Source organism: Hemiscyllium ocellatum, chromosome 4, assembly GCF_020745735.1.
Source record: "Hemiscyllium ocellatum isolate sHemOce1 chromosome 4, sHemOce1.pat.X.cur, whole genome shotgun sequence".
Lineage (NCBI taxonomy): Eukaryota > Metazoa > Chordata > Chondrichthyes > Orectolobiformes > Hemiscylliidae > Hemiscyllium > Hemiscyllium ocellatum.
Genome location: NC_083404.1, coordinates 16,392,187 through 16,405,155, shown reverse-complemented (window position 1 = coordinate 16,405,155; position 12,969 = coordinate 16,392,187). Strand labels below are relative to the sequence as shown.

Here is a 12,969-nt window from a genome sequence, read left to right as displayed (position 1 = left end):
CCACCAAGTCACAGCAGTGTGTACCATCCATGAGGTGCTTTACAGGAACGAATCTAGGCTCCTTTGACAAGCATCTTCCAAATATTTATAACCACGACCACTTCCATCTGGAAAGGTGAAGGCAGCAGATACATGGGGACACCACCATGACCTGTAAGATCCTCTTCAACTCACATTTCATCCTGTCTCAAAGCTATATTACTGTTCCTTCACTGTCACTGGGGGACAAATTCAAGGAACCCCCTTCTAAAACAGCATTTTACCTACAACTCAATGACTGAAGCAGTTCAAAATGGCAGCTCACCATTACCTCAAGGGTAATTAGGGACAGGCAAGAAATGTTGGCATAGTCAGCTGTAGTGACTATAATGAGATCAGCCAGATGGACCTCTTAGAATATGAGTTCCCTGATTGGGGCTGTTAATTTGGTCCAATCAGGAAGCCCTGGCTGATAGATTGAACAGGATGTCTGACACTTCTGTTTATATCTGAGTTCAGTGGATCAGCGCCGAGAGGACTCTCCACCTGTAAATAAAGAGTGATTTGGTAATGGGTTACCGGCCTCTGTGAAGGTATTACACAGTGATACATGCATCACATAAATAAATAAAAAATCTCACTGCTAAGACATGTTGCTATTCAAACACATGCCCAGCTTCAATCATGCTGTTGAGGAAGCAGTCTAACATTTGCATCTTGTTTGCATTGCAATCAATGTTTTTGGGTTAATTGTGCCATTTAGTCCCTATAGTCATTCTTTAAACTGATCTTGGTGGTAAAACTGGTAGAAAGAACTACCTGTATTTTCACAAAGGCTTATTGGGTCTTCATTAAATGTTTCAAACAGCTTCACATACAATAATATGTGATAAATATGATAATCCAATCACTGTTGTTACATAGGCAAATGTGACACAATGTTTTTCAAATAGCAATCGATGCATGAGCAGGTTATTTGATCCGGGGTGGTATAGCTTACAGGGGAAAAAAAAAGCAGAATTTCTAATTTATTTCATGGAGAGGAGAGAATCCATTGCTGTGAGGTGAGAGAGTAGTTTGGAGCAAGTAAGTGCTTGGCAAGGTTGCCTTTTGAAGAAAGGTGCTAAGTGGTACGATAAAAATGGTTTGGATGAGAATATAGAAGGGATGGTTAGTAAGTTTGGGGATGACACCAACATTGGTCACAGTGAAGATGGTTTTCTTGGATTACAAATGGAACTTGATCAAATGAGTCAATGGGCTGAAGAATGGCATATGCAGTTCAATCTGGATAAATGCAGGGCGTTGCATTTTAATACAACAAGCAAGGGTTAGGCTTACACAATTAATGGTAGGGCCCTGGGTAGTGTTGTAGAACAGAGGGACCTAAGGGTGCAGATATATAATTCCTTGAAGTTTGCTTCACATGTAGCCATGGTGGTTAAAAAGGTGTTTAGCACGCTTACTTTCGTTGCTCAGCCCTTTGAGTATAGGAGTTGGGAAGTCAAGTTGACATTGTACAGGTCATTAATGAGGCTTCTTTTGGAATGTTGTGTCCAGTTCTGATCGCCCACTTTTAGGAAGGATATTATCAAACTACAGTGGGCTCAGAAGAGATTTACTGGGATGTTGCCGGTTATGGAAGTTGGAGTTATAAAGAAAGGCTGGATAGGCTGGGACTTCTTTCTCTGGAGCATAGGAGGTGGAGAGACGACCTTATAGAGATTTATAAAATAATGAGAGGTATAGATAGAGTTATTGGTAGCTGTCTGTTCCCTGGGATGGGAGATTTCAAGACTAGGGGTTATATGTTTAAGGTGAGAGGAGAGACATTTAAAAAAGACAGAAGGGGCAAATTTCTTTACACAGAGGGTAGTTCATGTGTGGAATGATCTTCCTGAGGAAGTGGTGGATGTGGACACAATTGCAATGTTTAAAAGACATTTGGATAAGTACATTAATAGGAAAGATTCAGAGGGATATTCGCCAGGAGCAGGCAGGTGAGACTAGCTTAATTTGGGACTATGTTCTGGATTAGTTGGACTGAATGGACTGTTTCCATGCTGTATGACTGTATGGAGAAGTTAAACTGCATGATTAATAAATGACGCACAGGGTGAGACAGTTTTGATTTAACTTGTAAAAGTCACTATAGACCTATCAGATCATAGGTATGCACTAATTAGAGAGAGATGACTGGTGGTGATTAAAGCTGAGGGTCCTCACAGCTCAGGTGTGGGGAGAGGTTGAGAAGGGGAGTCCATCACTGTGCAGGAATTAAGTCATTGTGCCGGCATCACTTTGCATTACAAATCAGCCATCCAGGAGAAAGTGAGGACTGCAGATGCTGGAGATCAGAGCTGAAAATGTGGTGCTAGAAAAGCGCAGCAGGTCAGGCAGCATCCAAGGAGCAGGAGAATCGATGTTTCGGGCATGAGCCCTTCTTCAGGAATGAGGAGAGTGTGCCAAGCAGGCTAAGATAAAAGGTAGGGAGGAAGGACTTGGGGAGGGTTGTTGGAAATGCGATAGGTGGAAGGAGGTTGAGGTGAGGGCGATAGGCCGGACTGGGGGTGGGGACGGAGAGGTCAGGAAGAAGATTGTAGGTTAGGAAGGTGGTGCTGAGTTGGAGGGTTGGGACTGAGACAACGTGGGGGATGGGGAAATGAGGAAACTGGAGAAATCTAGGTTCATCCCTTGTGGTTGGAAGGATCCTAGGTGGAAGATGAGGCGCTCTTCCTCCAACCGTCGTGTTGCTATGGTCTATGGAGGAGTCCAAGGACCTGCATGTGCTTGGTGGAGTGGAGGGGGAGTGGAAGTGTTGAGCCACGGGGTGGTTGGGTTGGTTGGTCCGGGTGTCCCAGAGGTGTTCTCTGAAATGTTCCGCAATAAGGCGGCCTGTCTCCCCAATATAGAGGAGGCCACATTGGGTGCAGTGGATGCAGTAAATGATGTGTTTGGAGGTACAGGTGAATTTGTGGTGGATATGGAAGGATCCCTTGGGGCCTTGGAGGGACGTAAGGGGGGGAGGTGTGGGTGCAAGTTTTGCATTTCTTGCGGTTGCAGGGGAAGGTGCCGGGAGTGGAGGTTGGGTTGGTGGGGGGTGTGGACCTGACAAGGGAGTCACGGAGGGAGTGGTCTTTTCGGAACACTGATAGGGGAGGGGAGGGAAATATATCTCTGGTGGTGGGGTCCGTTTAGAGGTGGCAGAAATGACGACAGATGATATGATGTATATGGAGGTTGGTGGGGTGGTAGGTGAGGACCAATGGGGTTCTGTCCTGGTGGCGATTGGAGGGGCGGGGCTCAAGGGCGGAGGAGCGGGAAGTGGAGGAGATGCGCTGGAGAGCATCGTCGATCACGTCTGGGGGGAAATTGCGGTCTTTGAAGAAGGAGGCCATCTGGGTTGTTCAGTATTGGAACTGGTCCTCCTGGGAGCAGATGTGGCGGAGACGAAGGAATTGGGAAAATGGGGGCAGGGTGGGATGAGGTGTAGTCTAGGTAGCTGTGGGAGTCAGTCGGTTTATAGTAAATGTCCATGTTGATTCGGTCGTCCGAGATAGAAATGGAAAGGTCTAGGAAGGGGAGGGAGGAGTCTGAGACGGTCCAGGTAAATTTGAGGTCAGGGTGGAAGGTGTTGGTAAAGTGGATAAACTGTTCAACCTCCTCGTGGGAGCATGAGGCAGCGCCAATACAGTCATCGATGTAGCGGAGGAAAGGGTGATGAGTGGTGCCAGTGTAGCTGCGGAAGATGGACTGTTCCACATATCCTACGAAGAGACAGGCATAGCTGGGGCCCATGCGGGCGCCCATGGCTACTCCTTTGGTTTCGAGAAAGTGGGAGGATTGGAAAGAGAAGTTGTTCAGGGTGAGGACCAGTTCAATCAGTCGAAGGAGGGTGTCAGTGGAAGGGTACTGGTTGGTACGGCGGGAAAGAAAGAAGCGAAGGGCTTTGAGTCCTTCGTGATGGGGGATGGAGGTGTACAGGGACTGGATGTCCATGGTGAAGATAAGGCGTTGGGGACCGGGGAAGCAAAAATCATGGAGGAGGTAGAGGGCGTAGGTGGTGTCCCAAACATAGGTGGGAAGTTCTTGGACTAAGAACTTCCTCCAAACCAAAAGAGTAGCCATGGGCACCCACATGGGCTCCAGCTATGCCTGCCTCTTCGTAGGATATGTGGAACAGTACATCTTCCGCAGCTACACTGGCACCACCCCTCACCTTTTCCTCCGCTACATCGATGACTGTATCGGCGCTGCCTCGTGCTCCCACTAGGAGGTTGAATAGTTCATCCACTTTACCAACACCTTCCATCCCGAACTCAAATTCACCTGGACCATCTCAGACTCCTCCCTCCCCTTCCTAGGCCTCTCCATTTCTATCTCAGACGACCGAAACAACACAGACATTTACTATAAACCGACTGACTCCCACAGCTACCTAGACTACACCTCCTCCCACCCTGTAAAAACGCCATCCCATATTCCCAATTCCTTCGTCTCCGCCGCATCTGCTCCCAGGAGGACCAGTTCCAATACCGAACAACTCAGATGGCCTCCTTCTTCAAAGACCGCAATTCCCCCCAGACGTGATCGACGATGCCCTCCACCGCATCTCCTCCACTTCCCGCTCCTCCGCCCTTGAGCCCCGCCCCTCCAATAGCCACCAGGACAGAATCCCACTGGTCCTCACCTACCACCCCACCAACCTCCATATACATCGTATCATCTGTCGTCATTTCCACCACCTCCAAACGGACCCCACCACCAGGGATATATTTCCCTCCCCTCCCCTATCAGCGTTCCGAAAAGACCACTCCCTCCGTGACTCCCTTGTCAGGTCTACACCCCCCCACCAACCTAACCTCCACTCCGGGCACCTTCCCCTGCAACGGCAAGAACTGCAAATCAGCCATCCAGCCAACTGAGCTATCGGATCTTTACTTGACCATCCACAGAAGTCATTACATCTTTCCGCAGGGTTTGGTAGCTCTTGAGGTGGTAGAAATGGCACTGATTGCTTCTCTTACCTGCTTTCCAACAGCCTGCAGCATGTTCCAAAGGCACAGCCAATGATGTATTTGAAACTTTCAGGCTTAGTCAATTGTTACTACCTCAAGGGTGTTTTCTTTTTCAAAAGCAATTCCAGCATTATATTTCCCAAATGGCACTAGGAGCTGATTTCTGATCTGAAATCTACACTGTTTTTCAATGAGGGCTCAGGAATGGCAACAGATCGCAAGTCAGCAGCAGCTAATAGAATTGCCACAGACCTGCCAAAGAGAGGAGAGAAACCACATCTCTGTACATTAAGTATTTTCTATGCACCTGCGGTCTGAAATAATATTTGAATTTCAATAAATTTTCAAATATTCAGGGAAAGGATTTACCATAAACTTACCAATTATATATATTAAAAGCAATAGGATATCATTAGTACAGCTATCTATTAAAAATCATAACCAGCAAATTAGAGGATTTCAAACATGGCTGGTTTTCGCTAGATCCATTTCAGAAATTCTACAGGTTGCCTTAGGCAACTGTAAATATTTTTGTATTCAGGCAAGTTGTTCCCAAATGCCAAATTCTTGTTCTATTTTGGTTAATGAAGATTTCATCACCTACCATCAAATCCGCTGCAGCTGTCTCTGCCTGTATGCCAGCAGATGTCTAAAATAATGGCATCATCAGATGATTCTTTTGATATAGAAAAGACCTTTGCTGCAGTTTACTTCAGAAGATAGATAACTTCACGTAAATGGAATGGCATTTAAAGACCAGTTGCAGCATTTGCTAAAACATGCTAGAATTTTCAGGAACAGGAACAGATTAAGACAATAATGATCACTTCATCCTGGCCTGGGTGCATCTGGCAAAATTCATGGATTATTTGGAAAACAAAGCCAATTATTTTTTCACACTTCTTTTGTACGTTAACACTGCAGCTCTGCCAATCAAAGGGCTATTGTCAGGTCGAATTTTCTTAATTGAGAAGATTGTCAGTGCCATTCAGAGCTCCAAAAAGCAACAGTGAGAGCCTGTTTCCTCAGATGGTGATGGCTAGCACAAGGAGGCATAGCTTTAAATTGCGAATCCAGAGGTTGGCTCTTCACTCAGAGTAGTAGAAGCGTGGAATGCACAGTCTGCAACAGTAGTCGACTCATCAATGTTAAGGGCATTTAAATAGTCATTGGATAAACATATGGATGAAAATGGAATATTGTAGGTTAGATGGGCTTCAGATTAGTCCCACAAGTCGGAGCAACATCAAGGGCTGAAGGGTCTGTACTGCACTATAACGTTCTATGTTTATGTGTATTATCTTCCAGCAAAGAGGTACATGCTAAATCATTTGCAGGAAGTCATAGATATGTACAACATGGAAACAGACCCTTCGGTCCAACATGTCCATGCCGACCAGATATCCCAACCCAATTTAATCCCAACTGCCAGCACCTAGCCCATATCCCTCCAAACCCTACCTATTCATATACCCATCCAAATGCCTCTTAAATGTTGCAATTGTACCAGCCTTCACCATATCCTCTGGCAGCTCATTCCATACCCGTACTACCCTCTGTGTGAAACAGTTGCCCCTTAGGTCTCTTTTATATCTTTCCTCTCTCACCCTAGACCTATGCCCTCTAGTTCTGGACTCCCTGACCCCAGGGAAAAGACTTTGCCTATTTATCCTATCCATGCTCCTCATATTTTTGTAAACCCCTGTAAGCTCACCCTTCAGCCTCCGACGCTCCAGGGAAAACAGCCCCAACCTGTTCAGCCTTTCCCTATAGCACAAATCCACCAACCCTGGCAACATCCTTGTAAATCTTTTCTGAACCCTTTCAAGTTTCATAACATCTTTCCAATAGGAAGGAGACCAGAGTTGCACGCAATATTCCAACAGCGGCCTAACCAATGCCCTGTACAGCCGCAACATGACCTCCCAATTCCTGTACTCAATATGCTGACCAACAAAAGAAAGCATACCTAATGCCTTCTTCACTATCCTGTCTACCTGTGACTCCACTTTCAAGGAGTTATGAACCTGCACTCCAAGGTCTCTTTGTTCAGCAACACTGCCTAGGACCTTACCATAAAGTGTACAAGTCCTGCTAAGATTTGCTTTCCCAAAATGCAGTATCTCGCATTTATCTGAATTAAACTCCATCTGCCACTTCTCAGCCCATTGGCCCATCTGGTCCAGATCCTGTTGTAATCTGAGGTAACTCCCTTCGCTGTCCACTACACCTACAATTTTGGTGTCATCTGCGAACTTACTAACTGTACCTCTTATGCTCACATCCAAATCATTTACATAAATGACAAAAAGTAGAGGACCCAGCACTGATCCTTGTGGAAGTGATACATTAGTATTAACTGTTGATTTACAGGTGGATTGAATTCACAGTTTACAGTGAATGTGTAGTTAGACTGATTTTTTTCATGTTTACATGCAAAAAGAAAATTGATAAATACAGTCTGGTGTAAATGTCTGTGTGATTTATTACTGTCAAAACATTTGTTCAAGATATTGTGAGGCACATTAAACTTAGCCGTGTAGAATGTTCAAACAAATGAACAGTATTACTGCAGAACAACCAGTGCAGTGAGGTGTGTTTTAAATACGTAAGACCACACAGGATATCCAACTTAGAAACAGGCCACTTACCCCAACCAGTCCCTGCCAGTACTCCTGCTCCACTTAAGCTATTACAAACTGGATGTAAAAGGTGTGAAATACTGTCCTGTGAAATCCAGAAATGCGAAACCTATTGAAAAAAAACATTCAATTCAGCCCTAGCGAAGATCATACAAAATAGCAGCAGATGTAGACCATTCAATCAGGCCTGCTCCACCATTCAATAAGGTAATGGTTGATCGGTTTGTGTTTTGATTGCCACATTTCCACCTCCCCCGATTACCCTTAATTTCCCTGCCTATCCAGAGTCCATCTGCCTCTGTTGTGGAAATATTCAATTACTTCATCTCTATGCCTTCTTAAGCAGAAAGTTCCAAAGTCTTTGATAGAAGATTTTCTCCTAATTTCTGTCCTAAGAGGGTGATTCCTAATCTTATAACGGTGTCCCCTAGTTCACCCACAAGAGGAAACATGCTTTCGGTGTTAACCTGATCAAGATCATTCAGAATCTTATATATTTCAATCAAGTATATCAAGTCAGGGGAAAAAGGCCAGACTATCCAACTTATCTTCATAAGACAACCCACGGACTTCAGGTATCAATCTCGGAAGAGTTGTACCAAAGGAACAAAATCAGAAACTGCTGGGAAAGCTCAGCAGGTCTGGCAGCATCTGTGGAGAGAAATCAGAGTTAACGATTCAGGTTGAGGGACCCTTCCTCAGAACAGTCTTCCTTTGAGGAAGAATCACTCAATCTGAAACATTAACTCTGATTTCTCTCCACAGATGCTACCAAACCTGCTGAGCTTTTCCAGCAATTTCTACTTTGTCTCTGATTTACAGCATCTGCAGTTCTTTCAGTTTTTTTTTAGTTGGACCATAGTGTGTGTTTCTGTGCTGTATGATTCTATGACTCTACAAACTGCATCAAACACATTTACATCCTAATAGTCATGTACAAGACATCAGATCTCTTTGTACAACCACACTTACCAATATATCACCATTTAAATAGTACGCTACCTTTCTATTTTTCACATCAAAGTGCATAACTTCACATTTCTCCACATTATACTGCATCTTCTCATGTTTGACCACACACTCAACTTGTCTAGATCACCCTGAAGTCTCCTAATACCCTCCTCACATTTCACAATCCCCCAGAGTTTTGTTCTGAATTCACTATGTTCAATGTTTCTCCCTTAGTTATTCTATTTACATCCTCAAAAACCTCCAGGAGATTTGTTGGCATGTTTTCCCTTTCATAAACCCATGCAAAGTTTGCCTAATCACATTAATACTTTCCAAACATTCTATTATCACATCTCTTAACAGACTCTAGCATTTCCCAACAACTGATGTCAAACCAATAGGTCTATACTGTTCTCCTTATTTTCTCCTTCCTTATCTTCATAGTGGCATTATATTTGCCACCTTCCAATCTGTAAGATCTGCTTCTGAGTCTGTAGGATTTTAGAGTTGATCCCATATTTCCAGGGCCACATGCTCTACTACTCTGGGATGCAAATATTGGGATCTCTGAAATTGTCAGCCTTTAACCCAGTTAGTTTCTCTAACATACTTTTTTACGACCTGATTTTCTTCATTTCTCCCCTCTCACTAGACGCTTAATTCCCTAACATTTCTAGGGATTTATTTGTGTTTTCTTTTGTGAAGACAGAACCAAAAGATGCGTACAATTCCTCTGCCTTCTTTGTTCCCCACTATAATTACTCCCATTTCTTACACTAAGAGACCTACATTTTTGTTTTCTCCTCACGTATTTATAGAAGCTCTATAGTCATAGAGATGTACACCACCGAAACAGACCCTTCAGTCCAACCCGTCCATGCCGACCAGATATCCCAACCCAATCTAGTCCCACCTGCCAGCATCCAGCCCATGTCCCTTCAAACCCTTCCTATTCATTTATCCATCCAGATGCCTTTTAAATGTTGCAGTTGTACCAGCCTCCACCACTTCCTCTGGCAGCTCATTTCATACACGTACCACCCTCTGTGTGAAAAAGTTGCCCCTTAGGTCTCTTTTATATCTTTCCACTCTCACCCTAAACCTATGCCCTCTAGTTCTGGACTCCCCCATCCCAGGGAAAAGGCTTTATCTATTTATCCTATCCATGTCCCTCATGATTTTATAAACTTCTATAAGGTCACCTATCAGCCTCTGATGCTCCAGGGAAAACAGCCCTAGCCTATTCAACCTCTCCCTGCAGCTCAAATCATCCAACCAACCCTTTCAAGTTTCAGAACAGTCTTCGGATAGGAAGGAGACCAGAATTGAATGCAATATTCCAAAAGTAGCCTAACCAATGTCCTGTATAGCCGCAACATGACCTCCCAACACCTGGACTCAATATTCTGACCAATAAAGGAAAGCATACCTAATGCCTTCTTCACTATCCTATCTACATGTGACTCTACTTTCAAGGAGCTATGAACCTGCAGTCTAAGGTCTCTTTGTTCAGCAACAATCCCTAGGATCTTACCATTAAGTGTATAAGTCCTGCTAAGATTTGCTTTCCCAAAATGCAGCGCCTCACATTCATCTAAATTAAACTCCATCGGCCACATCTCAGCCCATTGGCCCATCTGATCAAGATCCTGTTGTAATCTGAGGTAACCTTCGCTGTCCACTACACCTACAATTTTGGTGTCCTCTGAAAACTTACTAACTATATCTTTTATGCTCACATTCAAATCCTTTATATAAATGATGAAAAGTAGTGGACCCAGCACCGAATCGGGTGGCACTCCACTGGTCATAGGCCTCCAGTCTGAAAAATAACCCTTCACCACCATCCTCTATCTATGTTTGAGGCAGTTCTGTATCCACATGGCTAGTTCTCCCTGTATTCCACGAGATCTAACCTTGCTGACTAGTCTCCCATGAGGAACCTTGTTGAACACCTTACTAAAGCCCTCATCAATCCTTTTTGTTACTACTTAAAAAAACTCAATCAAGTTTGTGAGACATAATTTCCCACGCGAAAAGCTATGTTGACTATCCCTAATCAGTCTTTGCCTTTCCAAATACACATACATCCTGTCCCTCAGGATTCCCTCTAACAACTTGCCCATCACTGACATCAGGCTCACTTGTCTATAGTTCCCTGACTTGTCCTTACCACCGTTCTTAAACAGTGGCACCATGTTAACCAACCTCCAGTCTTCTGGCACCTCACCTGTGACAATCAAATGATACAAATATCTCAGCAAGAGGCCCAGCAATCAATTCTCTAGCTTCCCACAGAGTTCTAGGGTACACCTGATTAAGTGCTTCAAGGCATCTAGCACTTCCTCTTCTGTCAGTTTTTTGTTTGCTGTAAGTTTACTCTCATATTTGATTTTCCCCTCTTAATAAATCTTTTTGTGCACTTTGGCTGAATTCCAAACTGCTCCCAGTCCTCAGGTTTACTGCTCTTTCTGGCACTTTTATATGTTTCTTCTTTTGATCTAATATTATTTCTAATTTCTTTTCTCAACCATCGTTGAATCACTGTACTGGTTTAACTTTGTTCTTGATAGGAATAAATAATTTTGTAATTCATGCACACATTTATTAATTATTAACCATTGCCTATCCACTGCCAACACTTTTAGTAAGATTCCCCAATCCATTATAACAATTTCACCTCATATCCTTGTAGTTCCCTTTCCTTTGATTCCGAATACAAGCTTTGGATCCAACTTCTTTACTTTCCATCTTAAATGAACAATTTTATGTTGCTTGTCCTCAACAAATCTTTCCTCATTGTACTAGATTAGGATAGCCAGCTCTTTAGTTGGTTCCTGAACGTATTGGTTTAAGAAACGGTCACATATACACCCCAGGAACTTCTCTTCCACAGTATTATTGTTTGGTTTGATGGCCTGTTGGTTTGACATCAGTTGTTGGGAAATGCTAGAGTCTGTTACAAGAGATATGATAATAGAACACTTGGAAAGTATTAATGGGATTAGGCAAACTTAGCATGGGTTTATGAAAGGGAAAACATGCCAACAAATCTCCTGGAGGTTTTTGAGGATGTAAATAGTAGAATAAATAAGGGAGAAACACTGAACATAGTGAATTCAGAACAAAACTGTGGGGGATTGTGAAATGTGAGGAGGGTGTAAGGATACTTCAGGGTGACCTAGACAAGTGAGTGCATGATCAAACACAAGAAGACACAGTATAATGTGGAGAAATATGAAGTTATGCACTTTGATGTGAAAAATAGAAAGGTAGAGTACTATTTAAATGGTGATATATTGGTAAGTGTGGTTGTACAAAGATCTGAGGTCTTGTACATGACTCAATGAAAGTAGAGTTAGGTGCAGCAAATAATTAGGAAGGCAAATGAGATATTGGTCTTCACTGAAGCAGGATTTGGTTTTATTTCAGAAGTAGGGATATCTTACTGTAGTTATGCAGGACCTTGGTGAAACCACATCTGGAGTAGTGTGTGCAGTTTTCGCCATCCTACTTCAGAGAAAATATACTTGCCATAGAAGGATTACAGCAGATGTTTATTGGCTGATACTGAGGATGGCAGGTGTTGAAAAGAGATTTGTACAAAAGTACAGAAGAACGATAGAGGACCTGATTGAAATGTATACAATCTAACAGGTCTGGACAGGCTAGATGTAGGGTTCTAGAGCCAGGGTTCACAGTCTCAGGTTACAGTATGGACTGTCCAGGACTGAGATGAGAAAGCATTCCTTCTCTCAGGGGGTGGAATTCATTGCCAAAAAGAAACCCTGAGGAGGCTGGCTGACTGAGTATATTAAAGAAAGTGATTAATAAATTATTAGCTACTCAAGGCATCAGGGATATGGAGAGAAAACAGGAAGAGGGACTTGAGATAAGGTTCAACCTTATGATCATAATGAATAGTGAAGGCGGCTTGAAGGGCTAACTGATCAATTTCTGCTCCTAGCTTCTATGCAAATAAGGAGACCAAAACGGCACATAGTATTCAAGCTGTGTCCTCACCCAATGCCTTGTATATCTGAAGCAGAATGTCCTTACTTTGATGTTCAACTCCTCTGCAATGAAGGATAGCATCCCATTAGCCTTCTCAATTACACGTTGTATCTGCATCCTAACCTTTTGAGAGGTTAAAGTTGGACATTGGATTAAATCATTTGAAAATAAACTGAATTTAAACTTTCAATACAATGAATAATTTCCTTACCACAGAAATTTGTAAATTGAGAGATCCCATTAAAATTGTTATCATGCATTAAACAGCTGTGGATTAATTTGGACCAATGACATTACAGACATTAAAATTCAATGTAAGCATTTGACAGAGATAAACAAGTTTCGGGGATTGAAACTATCCAGCT

The 12,969-nt window shown here is 43.2% G+C and overlaps 1 protein-coding gene across 4 annotated transcripts in view; it reads right to left on the bottom strand.

Moving 5' to 3' along the window:
* pkia (cAMP-dependent protein kinase inhibitor alpha) overlaps positions 1-12,969 on the bottom strand; it is a 134,580-nt gene that overhangs the window by 34,050 nt on the left and 87,561 nt on the right. For 2 of the 4 annotated variants that reach the window (XM_060824145.1, XM_060824148.1), the window contains one exon: positions 7,649-7,748. The gene's annotated coding sequence lies outside the window, so the exon portion shown is untranslated. Of the gene's footprint in view, positions 1-7,648; positions 7,749-12,613; positions 12,728-12,969 lie in introns of all 4 variants that reach the window. The other 2 variants (XM_060824146.1, XM_060824147.1) reach the window with 2 other exon arrangements.